Here is a 16,596-nt window from a genome sequence, read left to right on the forward strand (position 1 = left end):
AAAACGACTTTTAGTAACACTTGTTTGCAATCTGTTTGCACAAACAGAAATTAGTAAATTAGTTCTATGACCGTTTAAATTATAGGGTAAGATGTGCATGCAAGATTAAATGTAAGTAGCCTACAATACCTGTTACTGAACCTGTACTTATGTGATTATACCAGAGCATTTTGAACTTCAGTCATTGTTACCATCTCTCCTGTTGAAATACGACTCTTATCTGGTTGTTCAACCGGACTAACAGGATTTTTTGAGAGACTTTCCTGAGAAGTTCCTTTGGGTTATTGTGTATGTTTTTTACTGGTGCTGCTTAATATGCTGTACCTGTCGAGCATTCTGAACTCTTCAGAGTAAAAATGTCTATGAGCAAGTCATATTTGTTTGTTTATTTTAAAGCAAAATAAGAGGGGCACCTTAGCAGATGTTTCGTTCAACTTTCCAGAACGTTTTTTTATGTGATTGCTTCCTTCAGATGAGCAAGCAGTGGTACTCAGGGAACACATTCCACCCATGCCTTTCATTATCTGTAGTCTTTCTTTTGAGAAGAATGCACCTGTAGCGTGCGTCAAAGTGTGAGTTTACTATGGCTTATATAACCTGGTCTACACTGCTTGTTTATTCCTCCATTTCAGTCTAGTTTCCACCAGCAGAGCTAGTAAAAGTCTTTGGCTTTGCCTGCGTATCTCCTCTGTCTGGTTGAGGTTTCAGTTCCAGCTGTCATGTACCTTTTGCAGTGTTTTTTGTAGAGTGTATTATTTTTAAGCAGGAAGAACGACTGTATTCTCCACCAATCACCATGTGATGTATCATATTATCATGATGTGCAAACAGTAAAATCGTACTATGTGGTCAATAATTTGGAAGGATACAGTGACCTTACATGCAGAGAATGTGCTAACGTATGCTCTTCTAAAGTGATTACGGAATTTACTATTTTACAAAAACAAATTGTGATGATTTGTAAAATGATTTAAAAAATTAGCAATTTGGCAGTCTAGCATCTGCAGGCAAAATGTAGTCCACATCAAAGGGGATCTTTCCGTTAAGGCTGAAAAATGATGCACAGCCATTGACTGGACTCACAGGTGTGTTATGATTTATCATTAGTGTCATAGAATCCTTGAATGCTTGGCACACATTCATTTATGTCATGTTCATTCAGCCCTGGCATCATTCCTGTGCACTCAGTGCTATTCATAGCACCCAGCAGTGGTGCATGGTGCTCCCCCTCAACCAGCCCAGCACTGTTCCCCAGAGCCATGAAGTTGCAGTGCCAGCAGTTGAGAGAGGAGGACAAGAGATACAGCAATCACCTTGGCAACAGAGCTGATTGAAGATGCCTTCGATAGACAGAGCTATTTGTCTCCAAGCCGAGCCCTCAGCTAATCTGATTTAGGAACAAAAAGACAGTGGAAGAAGACTAGGACCTGACGATCACTGGTAAACTAAGCTCAAAACATTAATTTATTTAGGAAATTGTGTGGATTTCCTAGAAGGAGGAAACTCACAGAGGAGTGTGTAAAATGGTTGAGGAGATGCTGTCCCATGTTTCATCATAAGGCTGAATGGCCTACTAAATGGTCTTTCACGGCTCGTCAGTCTCTGTTGGCTCCAGAAACCATGTTTTCTTCAGTTGTATTTACTATTACACATTACATCACCACTGTTGATACTGATGTTAGCTCAGGACATTTCACATCATAGTTAGTAATATACAGAATCAGCTGATGATGTACACACACACAGGAAGAAGGAAATAAAGTAGCATTTTTAAATAAACAAAAACACAAGCCTTTTAAAAGACATATAGTGGCTTATGGAGCTTAGCCACTATAAGCCCTAGAAAAAAGAAGGGAGAATCTTCTTGTATTGAAGCACAGATTTTTGGTATGTGTCCTTGTGTGTGTGTGTGTGTGTGTGTGTGTGTGTGTGTGTGTGTGTGTGTGTGTGTGTGTGTGTGTGTGCGTGTGCATGCTCAGATGTCAGAATCAATGTTTCTTTGTCATTCTCTAAAAGGGACATTGGATAAGAAATGTATTTACTTGAAAATTAAACAAGCGATTCATGTGTAACAGTAAAAACTAATAGTGATAGTGACTATGTATGCCCCAATGCAGGGCAGGAGGAAAACCGTTTAGATGAAGGTAGTTTATAGCAAGAAATAGATTAGAATAGATCTCTCTGAATGGAGGTTTGGAATGGCCAGTATGTTGAGAGAGCGGACAGTGTGTGTGTGTGTGTGTGTGTGTGTGTGTGTGTGTGTGTGTGTGTGTGTGTGTGTGTGTGTGTGTGTGTGTGTGTGTGTGTGTGTGTGTGTGTGTGTGTGTGTGGTGTTGTGATCGAATGTCGTGCTGCTTTAATAGTCCATAAATCTGAGTAGGCTAGCTGCTGCTGACACTACCCCACTGAGAGCCTCTCATGCAGAAAATGAATCAGGCCATTTTGAACCAAGCACTCACACCCTACATTGGCATACACACACACACACACACACACACACACACACACACACACACACACACACACACACACACACACAGTCAGTTATCTGACCAGCTACATAAGTGATTATGCTTGGTACTTTTGATTCCTACTATGTAAAAATTGTGTACAGAATGAAAATTCATTATTTGTTGTAATTATTTCGTAGCATTATGGCACAATGCACCTAAAGTAAAATGCCTTAACTTGACACACCTTTGTACCTTTTATATCCTGCTCTGAGGACATCATACTTCAGCCTGTTATCTCTCTTTACACAAACACGCACACACGCATGCGCATACACTCACACAGACATTTACACAAACATGCTCGTAGACTCATTACTTTACTGTTAGCCACAAGCTGTGACTCCTATATCAGGCTGTAAGAGACTTATTGAGTTAAGGTGGCTATTTAATGTACTGCAGTCTGCAAACCCCTCCCTGCAGTCCTCCATATCACATTAAAGCAGGACTCAAGAGTGTAATTCTATCATCTCACGCACAGTCCTGACTAGCAAATACTCGTTTTTGTAAAATAAATAAACAAAACACACACACACCAATGGCTTCTGCTATGGCAGTTAAGGGTGGTTAGATCCATAAGCCTAATAAACTTTAAATATGCCTAGTCCTTTTCCAAATTTAGATTACAAGTGGCATCAGAATCTTCATGTCTAATCAGCAGTCTGTAGTCCAACTCCACACCTTCCGTAAAGTTGAGGTTCAAATAAAAAAGTGAAAAAAGCCAAAGCAGAAGCACCAGCAGCTCCTGACAGTTTGGGAGCATTTCCATAGATAAAAGCACTGAGCCAGTCAGACCGGGTAAACAAGAACTATTTGCATTCACCCAAGGGCAAGTTCTGCTACACCGTGACACTCCTATTGGTCAAGTTCTGCTACACCGTGACACTCCTATTGGCCATCTGTTTGTTTGCCAGAAAGTGACAAAAGACCATTTCCTATGTTGTGTGTAAAACTATGAATTAGAACTTCACTATGCACAGTGTTATTAATGTTCAGAATAATGCATAAGCCTTACATTTATTTCCCTCTTGCTTTCATTTTCTTTCATTTCATTGCTTTTACACTCACGCTGATATGTATTAAGTAATAAAAACATGCATCACACTGGTAGATGTTTCCTTTAATATCCTGGCACAGCATCACAGCCAAAGAATACAGTGTTCAGAGCGAGACCATTTCAGCTCTGGCACCAGGAGTCTTGTAGCTCCTCCAGATGTGCAGTGTGGATGGATCAACCCAGGTGTCCTTGTCCCTGCAGAGAGAGCCTTATTAAACACTGTGGCACTGGAGTGTGTTTGCTTACAGAAGCCCGATGCTTGACAGCCCTTTATGAAAGCCAGGTTTTTATGAATAATGTCAACAGGTCCCGCTTGTCTGTTATCTGGAAGTTGATAAAGCCATCCTCTGACAACAGAGGCAATAAAACTGTCCGTGAGCTGAGGTCAGGGAGCTTGAAGAGAACTGGCAAGCAATTAGCCAGCAGTAATGTACTGATTTGAACTATTTATACAGATTAAATACTGTACATCTGTGACCTGCCATTGCTTTTATGACTGTATAGCTGTATATACTTGAGTAGATAAAGTATTTGCATCCCTTAGCAGATGCTAATTATCTGCAAGTGTAAATCAAACACTGTGATTAAACACAGACAAGTGTGACAGCAGACACTTCAGCCAAACATACTGAAGGTTTGCAATTGCTTTATACGGCTTGAATTGACATTTTACTCAAAGTGGTTAGATATTACATTAAAGAGCTGTCCTTTTCATGCTTGACAGCGTTGGGAGATAATGTCAAGCTTTCTGGAACAGAGAAACAGAAAATGGCGTTAAATTCTAAAGGACAGAACCTGTTGCATTTGTAGCCATGGTAAGAGAGGACAGGAACATGAGCGTTTCTGTACTTTATCCTTCGGACCTCACTTTCCTCTCTGTAGCTAAGAGCCCTGCTTAAACTGGGCGGGAGGGTGTGCAGGGGAGCACAGCTCTGATAACAGTCTATTCAACCGCCATAAACTAGATGCACATGTGGACGAGGAGAGGCTGCAGGGGCTGCCATTAAGGAAGGATGACAATAGGCATAGCAGGACCTCCAGCAGAGTGAGAGGCCTCAGTCTGATCAGGCTTTTACTCAGACCTCAGGCAGCCATGGCTGAACACATCTAGAGTCAGATCCATTTACATACATTACACATGTTTTCATGTGAAGATAAAGTGTCTAGTTCATGTGACAAACTTGTTTGTGGAGTTGTGGGCAAGTGCCTGACTTCAGCTACTTCTCTGAGGCTTAGCAATGCTATGTAGTACTAAATAATATTAATATTGTAATATTGCCAATACATATTCTCTTCTGGGAATTGTATATGAACCAGATTCACTAGAGAATGTAATAAGTTACATTTTCAATTCAGGGTTCATCTCTTTTTTAACATATATTTTTTTAATTGCTCACTTACAACTGTTTATATATGAAATCAGAAATGTGTGTGTTTTTATTCATCTGTATATTTCTGCAAAGGAGTGTGCGTTTAAAGACATTATCTTCTACTCTGTCTGGATCACTTGAACAAGAGCCCAGTTTGCCTCACAATGGCGTGTCCAAACAGTCCAATCACCCACTATATTTGCAACAGCAGGCCAACCACCCAATGTCCAGTCATTTTATTAGCCCTGTAAATGTAGTTCTTCTTCAGTAAACAACCACATACAGGCCAATGAACCACCTTTGGGAGTCAATTAAGGAGAAATAGATTGTGTGAATTGAGAGAACTAGGCATATACAGCTATTCTAAGCCAAACAGAAACAGACAAATATATGCAAGGTAACTCCATCTACTCTGATTTCTTTTCATTTCAGTGTTTCAGAAATGTAGTAGATTTGGCACAGTTAGTCCTTAATGAAAGAAAGATGGGAGTGTTGTATGACTAGCAGTGCTTGGTGGCACTAACACAGATCACTTTGTAGCACTCCCCTGCCACCCTGTGCACCCCCAGCTTAGGCATAAATGCACTTTTGTCTTGTGGGACAATTGTGATGTTGTGTCTGGCACTGTCATCTGCCACCAGTGCACCCGACGTGGGCCATGACACATGGGAGACCTAAGACTATTGTTCCAGTCAGGCAGCTCACAGCATAAACATGGAGAGTATGCCACATATGCACAGTGTGTGTGTGTGTGTGTGTGTGTGTGTGTGTGTGTGTGTGTGTTTGTGTGTGTGTGTGATTCTCCATTTAGAACATTCTGATGTGGGAATTTCATAGTTCATGAGAGGAAAACGTACACAGGTTTGGTTTACAAGTGAAAATGCATGTGTGTGTGTGTGTGTGTGTGTGTGTGTGTGTGTTGACTGTAGCTTGGGCTTGCATAATGATGATGGACAACAGGACAGAACTGAACATAAAGTGAGTGTGCAGATGTACAGTAAATATGCATATATCTGTGTGTGTGTGTGTGATTTGTGCATTCGCCTTGGAAGAGAGTCTGACCTCTTGCCTGAGGGCTCAGTAGACTCTATATAAGGAGAGCTGGGGTGTGTGTGTGTGTGTGTGTGTGTGTGTGTGTGTGTGTGTGTGTGTGTGTGTGTGTGTGAACAGCGCGTGCTGCCTCTCTCACCGCCTCAGTGAGCAGTAGCTAATGAAGCGAGCAGTGTGTCTGCAAGGCAGACTGGACCCTGTGTTCCTACGCAACCAAGAGCCATGGGGTGGTGGTGAGGCAGTGAAATCAGGCTACTACTCTCTCACCCTCTACACCAATGCATGCACACACACACACACACACACACACACACACACACACACACACACACACACACACACACACACACACACACCTCCTGCCTCTACCCAACCACTCTGCCTTGTTTTATCTCTTTACTCTATTGTTCTTGGCCTGATTTTTTCCAGTAATGTGTCTCCTTCTCTTTATTTCAGAGAACATTTATTTTTTCCTTCATTCCGTTTGCCCATTCATTCTTACTGTCAATGCCACATTAAGCTCTCACCTGCTTGACTTTTCTACTGCTTTCCCCCTTACTAACTGTTATAATGATAAACTGCTGTTTCCAGTGTGCCCGGAAAACATGAATCTGAAGTAGTAACTTGTAGTCTTCATGTAAAGGCTTTAATTTATGTTTCTTTGTTTTAGATTTCTAGTATTCAGCCTAATCCATTATGTGGCCCTACATAAGTCCCCAAAGACTTAGTGCTCTGTGCTGTTTCCTTTACATTCTCCTGCACACTCGAAGCTCTTCAAGGGTAACATATGCGTTCCTCATTCCCAAATGGTCTGGCTCTCAGTGACGCTGTGTGGATAGGACTGTGACATGTCCCAGATCTGTTCTGCTGGCTGCCAGGATGAAAACATTTACATGAAAAACAACGGTACTGAACAGCATATTATTATCATATTACAGTAATATGGTGTGAAATCTGTTTAATTTAAACTTAATCAATTATTAGCAAATTGATTTCCTATTTGATACAAGGTTACTGCCTAAAATTAAAACAAAAAGTGCATTAATGAAAAGGCGAGTGCCATGAACAGACATATGCTGAGTCCGGAGCAGTCATGAAAACACACAGCGTGCAGTAGTCGAGCCGCACGGCAAGCACGCGAAAGTCAACATGTGCTGTTCTATTCTTAGTGCATGGCCAGGGCCCGGACGGCCGGCCTGCTCCTCCTCTCCTCCCAGGCAGGGTGTGGGGAAGGTAAGTGTCGGCCGGTGACGGCTCCTGCAGCGCTGGATCACGCCACGCCCAGCCGCGGGGGCTGCCGGGGCCCGTTGGCCATCTGTCCCCCCTGAGCAGCAGAGCGTGGCATGGGCCTTGAGCTGAGCGGCAAAGGGGCATTCGGAACGGTGCACGGTGCACAGGCGTGGGGAATGGGTGGGGGTGGGGGTGTAGGGCAGGGCAGGCACAGGATGGGGGGGCATATGTAGGGCAGAGGAGGGGAGGGCATATGCAGGGTGGAGGCCGTTTTTGTGTGGCTGTGGAGCTGTTTTGTCGTTCTCCTAGCAACGGCCTCCTGCTTCCATGGTTGTCGAGGGTAGCGGGGGTCCTTATGGTGGGTCGGTATGGCCCCTCACACTCTCTTGCTGTCCTATTTATCGTGATGAGCCATCTGCCTTTTCTCTGATGTGTGAGTTTTTGTGTGTGTGTGTGTGTGTGTGTGTGTGTGTGCGTGTGTGTGAGAGGGCAGTCCAGTTGGAGGAACATGAAGCTGTATGGTGGCTGTATTCTAGGAATGATCTGGGAGAAAGTCTTGCTGGAGATGGATAGTGGAGATGGCGAGGGGGGTGAGGGCTTGGACACTTGAGAATCATTCAGCAAGGTAAAAGCATGTGGCTCTGTGTACACATATGTATGTCATGTGTCTAAAAATGTCTAAATCTCATTAAATCTGTCAGTCATATTTGACAATACTTGCGATTTCATACACCCCTATGCAGATTTAATTTAGAAAATAGTTATAATGTAGGCACAAATTAGCTCAAACATGTACTCAATAGTATAAGAGAAAAATTAAAAAATACAGCACAATGTGGCTTTCTCCTGATAATATCTGTTATTCCATCACTAGAACTGATATTAAGCCTTTTGCCTTTACTGCTTATAGATTAAGACATCAATAATAAATCTCACTTATTTGTTTATCTATTGTTGTTAATAGCAACTATTTTGGTTATGAATAGGCTGTTTGTAACTCTTTTATATATTGAAAACTTGCACAAATGTCTAAACAGCTGAGCACTATACAATATTATGAATGCATCACCAGCCTGCAGGCACTCCGGCTCAACCATCCCAATAGTTGCCCTTGGATACCGGATTCATCAGCAACTTGCTTCACATGTTGAGATGCTTGCTGTGGCTGGAAACCAATCTTATTAGACTTAGTGCAGATATCTCAGACACAGAAACAGTTATCTATGCTGCAAAATGCAGAGGCAAATACAGTTTTAAGAGTCTGTTCACACAAGGGACTCTGATAGCTTAATTTTTTGGATGACAATATCACTGGGTCACGCACTTCCACAGCAGTAGACTCAGCCTTGGGGTGGGAAACTAGTTAAAACCTAATCTCTTCAGTCATGCAGTAAAACTGCGTTCCCTGAGAAGGGATAGGACAATAGGCTCATCATACCTATGGAGAGACATCCACACAGCAGTTGAGCCTTCCAGACATAGTGAGATGAATTTCTGTGCTAGCCAGCATGTTTTGCCTTAAGACACACATTACATTAACAGTATTGGAATACTGAATGTCATTGGAATACTAAGAAGGAAAGCATTTTGGCAGAGAGAAGAGCTGCTAATGGTGTCAGTGCTAGTTTATGTAGACTACACTGGGCAGATATCATCACCAGGACATGTGAGTGTTTTACATGATATTGTTGTCATGGTAGCGGCCTAGATCACATCATGACGACAGTGATGTGGGGAGGAAGGAGGTGAATTCTATAATAATGAATACATGTGGCGATGTGGAGGGAAGATGAAAAATCTCACTGATGAAGAAAAAATCCATAGTACTAGCACTGTTACACAATATATATTATATAATAACACACACACACGTGTGTGTGTGTGTGTGTACCAGTTTAAATACTCCTTTGCCTTCAACTACACTCCTCATGCTGGAGATTCTGGTCTACATTGACGTAATAGCACCACATCGTGATGTGAATCATGGTCCACCGCATCCCAAAGGTGATCTATTGGATTGAGATCTGGTGACTGTCAGTGGCGGAGCTAGACTGTTTTTCAAGGGGTGACCAAAGGGTGACCAAGGCTTTATCAGAGGGGTCCATATACAAATGATGAACGAATGATCTCACTGTCATGTTCAAGGAACCAGTATGAGATATTTCAAGCTTTGTGTCTTTGTGTGTTATCCCACTGGAAGCAGCTATAAGAAGATGGGTAGATTGTGGTCATAAAGATGCACATAGTCAGCAACAGGAGTGGCAGCTGGTGTGGTTTCTGCTCTGCTACAACCTTGTTGTAATCAATGGTTAGCATCAGTAACCGTGCCATGTTCAAAGTAATTTACAGTCACCTTTCCTAACCAAGTAGCCAGTGAGTATGTACACACACACACACACACACACACACACACACACAAATGATTTTAAAAGTTTATTTATATTTAACCTAACCAGCTACTCTCCTTAATTCCACATTTGCATATCACTAGAATTAAGAACAGCTATCTTGATGTGACTTCATATGTTTAAATATCTTCAAGGTTTAGGGTGACTTGTAAGAAAAATGTGTCAGGTTCAGAGGATGTCGTTGAAGATCTGATATGTACATGTGTACTTATTTTATGCAGTTTCATATACAGTAGCTGAATAATATATAATGAGCATTTAGCACAGAGAAGAGAGAGAGAGAGAGAGAGAGAGAGAGAGAGAGAGAGAACTACCATCATAATAAACATACAAAGGTGAAGACAAGTAACATCAGTTAAAAGGATTTATGTAGAGCTCCACAGTTTCAGTTCCTCTGTGCTGCCAGCCAAGAGGACCATGCAGTTGTTATTCAGCAGTTCAACTGAATGCCACATCCTGCTTCACATACAAGTGCACACGCATACACACACACACACACACACACACACACACACACACACACACACACACACACACACACACACATATGCATGTACACACGTACGCATGTACACACACACCCACACAGACAGTTTCCTGCCATTGCCAGCCCCATCTGGGGTTGACTGATAGTCCTGCTGAATGCGGCACACCCAGTATGTTCTATCTTACACCTTCCATATATATATATATATATATATATATATATATATATGCCAGTAATTACATTACGCATCGATTAGTTTAGGTACGCTTTGTCTGTCAAGTATCTGACATATAACTTTAGATTTTTTGGTTTTAATGTAAGTCAAAGACTAATAGGCAACATATCATTCACACTTAAATTTCTGTACTTATCAAGAATTGTAAATAGCTGCTTTAGAGTTTCACACTTTTCCATTGTTTCCAGACCTGTGCACAAATCTCAAGTAATCAATGATTATTAATAACATTTTATTACTACACTTTTATTAATACTACACTCCTTTTTGTGCTTGTAATACAGGTGGTGAAATATGTATGTCCTTATTATACAGGCGGTGAGCGCTCACTCTGGTGAGACAGCACACCCTTGTGGATGAAGCAGGTGGTGCATGAAAACACAGGTGAGGAACAGGTGGTACATAACAAAGCTTCATAGTGGTTGAGATTATGTCTTTACTGTGTCTTTACTATACCATATTATTTACTTTATAAAACTGAAGGTACTGCATTAAAACATTATTGCTATATTTCTAATGTCCAATGGTGAAAAATTGTGTCTACTGGTGAAAAAAATAAATTTTGGGGAAAAACATATAGTAATTAAAAACTGGATCTATGGTCCTCCAACCTTCAGCTTCAAGTTTGTGTCGAAAACTATTTGTATTTTTATCTATGTTTCTAAAATATTACCAGACATTGTCCTACTGTTAATTTAACCCATATTTGAGACCCACTTGGACATTATAACATTTACAGTAGCTGAAAAAATCTTTTTGAGATTAATAATCATGAAGAGAAACACTATAAAGCTAATTTAAACAGCCAATATTGGTAATGTTTCAAACAAGACATCAATTAACCAAACAGGTTTATTAATAAATCTCTGACATATAATCCCTTTCATGTAATACCTTACATTTAATGGCTTTACTAATTCACTTCATTGTTCTTCTGAAAAAGCAGAATATTTATATGGCGTAATTTCCATGCATTTACATTTACATTTTATGGCATTTGGCAGACGCCCTTATCCAGCGACTTACATTTTTATACAAGTGAGCAACTGAGGGTTAAGGACCTTGCTCAGGGGCACCTCAGTCATGGCCTCAGGTCTGGGAATCAAACCCACGACCCTCCAGTCACAAGACCAGTTCCCTAACCACCAGGCCATGACCGCCCCCATGCCAAAACTAGGGGGCGCAAAAACACATTTCGCGAGCGTAAATATTCAATTCAATATTCTGTCACGAGTACAGAAAGCCGATTTCTGTGCACCTTTGTGGTAGTGGTCTTTTTTCACGCTTGAGTGTTTTTTCCTTCTCGATTTTAGGACGGTGCTCGCGCGACAAGCACATTTGCTTCAGCTCTTCTATTGCGCGAGTTCTGACAAGGGGTGTTTTTGGCACTTTGGGGGCGGACTCATGGGAGTTTTTCAGTGAATGCTATTGGCTAATTATTTTCTTATTGACATTACACAAGACTTTTCAGAATATGGTGGAACACGAGGTCCATAGACAGACAAGATAGCTACCTATCCAGGTTAAAAGTAAAATCTGGGTTGATATAAATATAACTTAATAGAATAACTTAACACTTTCTAATGTGCATGAATTCATGGATTCCCATAATATTTCTATAGTCATTACACTCTTAGAAAAAAGGCTGCTATATATAAAACACAAACACACACTAGCTCCCCGTCACTAGGCGTAGACAAGGCAGGGACCTGCTCTCTGCAGTCCTGGAGCTGAAACATAAAAACAAACAAGTTAGATAGAAACCACGCCCCGGTCGGTCACAGGGCCCTCACGCCCAAACCGGCATTCGGCCTGCCTTCGGCCTGCCTTCTGCTAGGGGTCACCCCAGCCTCCTGGGGAGTCAGCCCCTCCCGGGGCCTCTCATCGCAAGGTGGACTCCACCACCCAACCCAGGAGTGCTAGAGACCGAGGCTCTGGGCATTCCCATCAACGCTGGGAGAACCGACCCAGAGCCCTCCTGGTCACCCCAAGAAGGAGGGGGGGGGGGGATTTCCATCTTCAGTCGGGAGACCCCACAAGGTCCAGGAGTGCCGCAGTCCACTGCCAGGAGCAACCTGCAACACATCACACACACATGCACACCTACATACACACAACACAAAGGCGCACTTACCCTGACCCTTAGAACCCCTGTACACAGGGGGGAGGAGACCTCTTCTTAGCATGAGGAGACACCCCGATATCAAAACGCCACAGGCATCCTCTGCCTACTTAATGGGGCACAGGGGCACCTAGCTGCTCAGGGGTCCCTCCAAAAGGTCAGGGACTCTTCGCGGAATTACGCCCTCCGACCCACATTCCATGGCTCGGGACCCCCCCCCCCCCCCCCAAAAAAAATGTATTTAGGGGGCGGAATCAAAAAATGAATTTACACAATAACACAACACAAAACATATACGCGCACTTACCCTGACCTTCTTGGCACCCCGCAACCGGGGGGAGGGGTCTCCATCTCAACAGGAGGGGACACCAAACAACTCACCTCATTCAGCAGGGGAGGGGCCCCTACCGGCTCCAGAGAAGACCCTCGAATCCCTGGTTAGGGCCTCCATGGGAGCTGCACGCTCCGTACCATTCACTGTAGCACAGGACCTCTACTGGACCCCCTCCCAACACACATTTAGGGAGGGAGGTGCATGAGATTAATTACACACAACAAATCACGCAACACGCTAGGACAAACAAACACAAAAAGACAAAATACAAACAACAAACTGAGAGGATACACACACGTGCTCTAAGTAGATCATGGCGCACCTACTCCTACACCTCTCTCTCACCATTTTCAAAAACGGGATCCGCAGATGCACGGAGAGAAAGCTAAAAACAAGCGGCAACCACAAGAGCGAGGTGAAAAAGCAGAGAAGCTCTCGCGTGTCTCAATCATTGTGCATGCAGCACACTCCGGTCCACCTGTCCACACACAAACACAAACAAAACCAGTGAAACATTCACACACAGGCAAACTCTCATACTAGCTCAAGTCTGCGTCGACACATGAACAACACATAAACACACACATAAACACACTAACGAATGACGGACAAGCATAACAAGAGGCACTTGCAGTTTGACTGGGAGAGAGCAGCGTTCAGTGGTCACAGGCTCTAGTCACTGCCGTGTTAATTAGGGTTCGCAATACAAACAAACACTTAAACACGGCGGGACGAGCGGAGACCGACCCAGCACACTCTCACACAAAACACAGGAGTGTAAAAAAACCTAAATAAGCATTTCCAGTTAAATTCTGTTAATAATCTAGAATGTGATGTTGAAGTTATCCACCTACAAAAGATAGCTCAATCTTCATCTGGAATTGATGTATTACTTTCTTTTTCCCATTTTATATATGTTATAGAGTATCCCATAGTTATTTGAATATTCCTATATATGTTTGAGATAATCCTCCTGGTGTCCTTCGGTTTGTAGACGTCCATAAAAGCCCAGACTAAATTACCCTTTGGTATATATATCATTTTTAATTTTTTGTTATAATAATCTGTAATCTGTAGGTATCTATAGAAGTCTTGCTTATCTAAGTCATATTGTTTAGTCAGAATCATGTATGATAAGAATTTCCCTTCTTTGACCATTGTCAAAGGGCAGTTGTTCCCTTATTAACCCAGGTTTTGAATCTTGTGTATAGCTTGGAAGGTTTAAAATGTGGGTCATACCCTGTTTTCACCTGTTCAGTTAACTGTAATTTCTTGACCTCATTGTACCACACTGTTAGGGCTAGATTAGTCCATCCATTTAGGCAATCAGCAACAGCACCACCAAAATTTACTTTTGGGGCAGTCTGCCGATTTTATACTGTAAAGCAAAATGCATTTTTGTTATTGGTTCAGAGATCATTTTTAAAATAGCTGTTGCTTGCATTGCGCTTGGGGGGGGGCAAAGACTCAGCCCCCCTTATCTGAGTGAACACACTGCATACTATAATCCATCTCACCTTTTGCGCTCCCAAAATGCAGGATTTCTCTTAGTTCCAAAAATTAGTAAGACTACAGCCAACTTAAGACTCACCTATTTAATCAATACATATTATTTAATATTAGTTAATATATATTTAATAATTAGTTAATATATATTTAATATAATATATATTTAATAATTAGTTAATATTCTACTTGTGAAGTTGTGGGGCTCGGTGGCCCCCAAACATTGAGACTTTTTTCTTTCTTTCTTTCTAGTACTTTAACTATATTCTCTAGTCTATTTATTATTATTTATTATTAGAGCTATGTTTGTCAACAGTCTGTGCACGTGTTACATGTCATACATGTGTTGCTCTCACCAAGACAAATTCCTAGTATGTTTAACATACCTGGCGAAATAAAGAGATTCTGATTCTGGTAATCTGAAATGTTGACGCTGTCATCCAGCTGTCATGGCATCACTCTAGTTGTGACAATGACTTGGCTGGAAAACAATGTCTCAGTGAGCCCTCATGGCTGTGGTCACCTCTGAACACCTCCCTTTAGTTATGCTGCTATAGATTAGCCTGCCAGAGCCACATGGTAATCACTGGCACGTGAGCTATGTATGTTTAAATCAATGGTTGGTTGTTTAAATTGATGTCCACATACTCAACCTGTATTGTATATCTTTTTTGCATGCTTCTACCTAAGAAGATTCCATACAAGCACCTAGGAGTCTGGTTTGCCAGTGGATGTGCTGATGCCAGGGTTGGATATGCCATTGCTGCAAAAGGAAGCGCTGATGCTAACTCCTACCTGAGGCTCACCATCTGCACTGAAGGGACTGTGACTACTTGGCCTGGGAACTAGAACCACAACTATAACTATAGAACTACATTTGGACCACGAACACGGACTTCTGCTAGCGGGTCCCCCAATGGAGGATGGTTTCCCTTTTGATTCTTGGTCCTCCCGAGGTTTCTTCCTAATCCCCACCACCATCATAGGGAGTTTTTCCTTGCCACTGTCACCTTTGGCTTGCTCATTAGGCATCTGGACCCATACGATTGTAAAGCTGCTTTGTGACAACATGTGTTGTAAAAAGTGCTGTAAAAAGTGTGCCTTTATTGCACACTGCATACTACTGCATAGTACCGGTACTACCGGAAACGGCATACTACTACATGGACCAGTATTCAGTATACACAGTATGCAGTATATAGTATGTAGTGGAATGTAGCTCAATGGAACCTGCTCAATGGAAACTGGTTAAGGACTACAAAGCAACTTGAAGAATCACTTTACGTCATCTGTACTTCATATAAAAACTCTAAAAAATAATAAATCACTTACATATTGTTTATAATAAACATATTTCATATTTCAAATTTTGGTGGTAAAAATGACGTTCCTTTAAGGGTCAAAACATTTTCAAATGATTAAGGCATTCTTTATTAAGGCTAGAAGGTAACTCAAAGAATGTTGTGTAGATTAAATTCTTTATAAGAGTAAACCATTACTTGTGATGAACTCTCATATTTGCAGTAATATGTTAACAAGAAGACACTCTCACTGAGTGGTTTAGCTTATGAAGAGCTAAACGTAGTGGCCAATTACGTCTATGAGCAAGCACAGCTTCAGAGAGATCAGAATAAACTGTGTTGCTTAGTAAAGTTTTGGAATACAACCCTTTCTGAAAAGTAACAAGTAGGCCTATCTGAAATTGTGTACAAATTACCAAATATGTTAGGAGTATTTAGCATTTACACATATTTGACCAGCAGACGTCGCCAGCGCGCAGTGCTTTAAGCAATTCGATACAAATGGCTCATTTTCCAGTGTCTGGTTCAGTGGCTCTATGCTAGTTCAGCTTGGCTTTTTCCTTCTTTTTGTTTTTGCATCTTTTGTACAGTGAAATAAAACGTTTAGCATTTTACTCACTGCCTCACGCTGTACCAATCAACTTGGGACTACATTGCATCTGGGAGAACATTTTAAAAATACCATAGTTATAACTACAATGGGATTATGATAGGAATTATGATAAGACTGAAAACGATTAATAGAGGGGTTACTCTGCCAACACTACATATCGTAACTTTACCAATAGTACCAACCCGTTACCATGAATAATTGCGGTAGTGCGGTCAGTGTTACCTTTTGCAAGAAGTATTGGCTAAAATTACCTTAAAGCGATACAGACATGCACAGATTGTATCTACACTTACACATTTAAAACTGTTATATCTGTTATACTGTTAAACCTGTTGATGACGTGATTTTAGACACTGCAAGTGATTGATCCAAA

At 41.7% G+C, this 16,596-nt stretch overlaps 1 long non-coding RNA gene across 1 annotated transcript; it reads left to right on the plus strand.

Annotated features, from left to right (window-relative positions):
• The first annotated feature begins 7,498 nt into the window (after positions 1-7,498).
• On the plus strand, positions 7,499-16,224 carry LOC143477091 (uncharacterized). Its single transcript, XR_013121465.1, has 3 exons — positions 7,499-7,842; positions 10,632-10,731; positions 15,003-16,224. It is a non-coding gene; the product is annotated as an uncharacterized LOC143477091 (long non-coding RNA).
• The last annotated feature ends 372 nt before the right edge of the window (positions 16,225-16,596 follow it).

Source organism: Brachyhypopomus gauderio, chromosome 15 (genome assembly GCF_052324685.1).
Source record: "Brachyhypopomus gauderio isolate BG-103 chromosome 15, BGAUD_0.2, whole genome shotgun sequence".
NCBI classification, from domain to species: domain Eukaryota; kingdom Metazoa; phylum Chordata; class Actinopteri; order Gymnotiformes; family Hypopomidae; genus Brachyhypopomus; species Brachyhypopomus gauderio.